Source organism: Cephus cinctus, unplaced genomic scaffold (genome assembly GCF_000341935.2).
Source record: "Cephus cinctus unplaced genomic scaffold, Ccin1 Ccin1_scaffold0604, whole genome shotgun sequence".
Classification (NCBI taxonomy): Eukaryota; Metazoa; Arthropoda; class Insecta; order Hymenoptera; family Cephidae; genus Cephus; species Cephus cinctus.
The window spans coordinates 41,865-44,816 of record NW_014333250.1 but is presented as its reverse complement, the minus strand read 5'-3'; the positions used below and the strand labels follow the sequence as shown (position 1 = coordinate 44,816).

Sequence of the window (2,952 nt, the reverse complement as noted above, 5' to 3'; positions counted from 1 at the left end):
GATTGGTGGGACCAATCAAAAACGTAGGACTAGTCCGAGAGTCTCGTTCAGGTGGCGCGTCGACGCACCAAAACACAGCTCCAGATTCTCACGCAGCTCCGCAAAGTTAGCCCTCTACTTTGACTTTCGACATTTTTCTTTTTACCAATCGATTGGTGGTCGTTTGGTGGTATTTGGTAGTCCATTCAAAACGTTTGGTAGTTTTCGGTTTACTTTCCAAATCCATAACAATTTTTTAGTATTAGGTTAACCCCCCACTTTGACTTTTGACATTTTTCTTTTTACCAATCGATTGGTGGTCGTTTGGTGGTATTTGGTCATTATTAACTAATCAGTTTAAGATCGTCGTTTAAATATAGCGTTAAGGCTCATTCAGACCGAAAGCAGAGGGAAGCGAGAAGCGAGTTGCAAGCAGCTTGAAACTGTACAATAGCAGTGGTACCTCTTTCCAACGTACATACGCACAGGCATATTGTGATTGGTCGTTATGTTAAATTGTAACAATGGAGACTACATGCATGTAACATACAACGAGGCTATACCACGGGCTATACACATTTCGTCTGATGCCGAATTCAAAATTTATTTCAAACATGAACTATGACGTGAAGTAGAGCTGCCATCATCTTTTGGCTATGTCGCTGCTACGGAAAGTAGAACGTTGATCAACTTTCCAAAATCGCAGTTCAAGCATTGGAATCTGTTTAGTAATGAAGTCACGTTTTGAGAAAAATTATATATTACTATTTTCAATGTAGTATACTTGACTCTATATACGTAATTAAGGTAAATAACTTATTTCTTAATGCTTTCATACGACTAGCTAACATAAAAAGGCAGAAAATGTATTTTCACAGCTAAGATTCCGCTGTTCGCTTCTCGCTTCCCGCTGCTTTCGGTTTGAATGAGCCCTTAGTTTCCACCGTGCAGAGTTTAAACAGAGTTAACCAATCACGTATAGGGGTTGAACGGAATTGACCAATAGGGCTGCTTGACTCTGTTTAAACTCTGTACGGTGGAAACTAAGCTATATGCATAGTTGTATGTACATACATATCGGGTTAGATCTTATCCTATTCAATGCAGGTAAAGAAAGATACGATGATATTCGTATATACTAAGGATATGTTCCAAAATTCACTGTCAGTACTACAAGTATCGTCGTGATCCCTATTTACCTATACGCAATAGAATGAGACACTACATGTTCGCAATACTGATAGTGAATTTCGGAACATACCTTAAAAACTCTGACACATCTCCTCATTGGAGGAGGCAGCCATAAGGAAAGGAAGGAAGGAAGGACCTTGAAAGCTATCTCATAGTACTTGTAGATAACAGATTTCGGATCTACTTACTGCGACAAATCTTAATTTTTCCTATATTGTCATAGGATATTGTAGTTTTCAATTAGTGCGTAACATCTAATAGCCATGACTTCAGTCTGCCCATAGCCACCGAGAAACAAAAACGAGGAAAGAAAACTCAGGTTGGTAAGGTAAATTTGGAACACCCTGTATATAGTAATAGGAACATATAGCGGTGTACGTTTATTCATGACATATCACTCGAGATTACGAATCGCAGTATTTGCGGACTAGATATCTATTATCGAAAACTGCACCAAGGTTTAAATTTGAACTATACTTGAGCAGTGTACCTTGTCAAAAATAAATATGAAAATATGCACTTCTTTTAACAGATGCTATATTGATTGTAGACGCTTTTGAGGTACGACAGAAAAAAAAAGTATAATGGCCGTTTTCTTCGACGCAGTTCAATGCCCAAATCGGTTTAACGGTGCTATTAGCCAATCAGCAGACACTTGTATTTGGAAGATAAACGCAGTTTATACATTGAACGTTTAAAGTCTGCACGGTGGAAACTAAGCCAATAATTCTGATTGGCTTCTAGTACAGAGACGTACGACAAACGTCTACGAACCATGTTCTGTTGTAGATGAAGCCTTAGGCCCATTTTCTTCAGCGCGGTTCAATCATTGACATATAGTACTGGACTGCTCACTGTAGTGCAGAAATTGTAATCGAGAATAGAAAGAGAGAGCACATCGTAGGAACCGTGCTGTCCTTATCTATAATTTTTCTATTGGTCGAAAGGTTTCTCGATGGAAGGGGTTCAGGACTGTAATATGCAAAATAAGAACCATGTGAAAGATTACTCCGCACATCTAGAATGTATGTAAATACGTTGTTACAGTCGAATCATGGAGACGAAAGCCTCCGTGAGTTAAATCTCAATTGTCGTGATTACTTTATTGTAGTTGAGTTTATCAAAATTCAATATTACTAAAAAAATGGGGATTCGCTGTGTTAAGTGTGGGCTACCGCGAGACCTGTATTCTGAGCCCAATACGATAAGCTTTCACAATTAAGTAAAATGGAAAAATAACCTTACATTTTATGATTAACATAAGATTAAATCAATTCTTAAACTTATAAAATATATAAATAAAGTTCATCATGAAACATACATTTTACTGCGCGGGGTTCCCTTATTCCTGATTCCGCTCCTGCCCAAGAGAAGGACAGCACGGTTCCTACGATGTGCTCTCTCTTTCTATTCTCGATTACAATTTCTGCACTACAGTGAGCAGTCCAGTACTATATGTCAATGATTGAACCGCGCTGAAGAAAATGGGCCTAAGGCTTCATCTACAACAGAACATGGTTCGTAGACGTTTGTCGTACGTCTCTGTACTAGAAGCCAATCAGAATTATTGGCTTAGTTTCCACCGTGCAGACTTTAAACAGAGTCAAGCAGCTCTATTGGTCAATTCCATTCAACCCCTATACGTGATTGGTTAACTCTGTTTAAACTCTGCACGGTGGAAACTAACGCTATGGTTTGACTATCGTTTGGTCTTAAACCGATTAGTTAATACTGACCAAATACCACCAAACGACCACCAATCGATTGGTAAAAAGAAAAATG

At 38.6% G+C, this 2,952-nt stretch overlaps 1 protein-coding gene across 7 annotated transcripts in view; it reads left to right on the top strand.

The window, feature by feature from the left end:
* The window catches only part of LOC107269103 (telomere-associated protein RIF1), a 50,580-nt gene that overhangs the window by 21,894 nt on the left and 25,734 nt on the right, over positions 1-2,952 (top strand). The window lies entirely within an intron of this gene.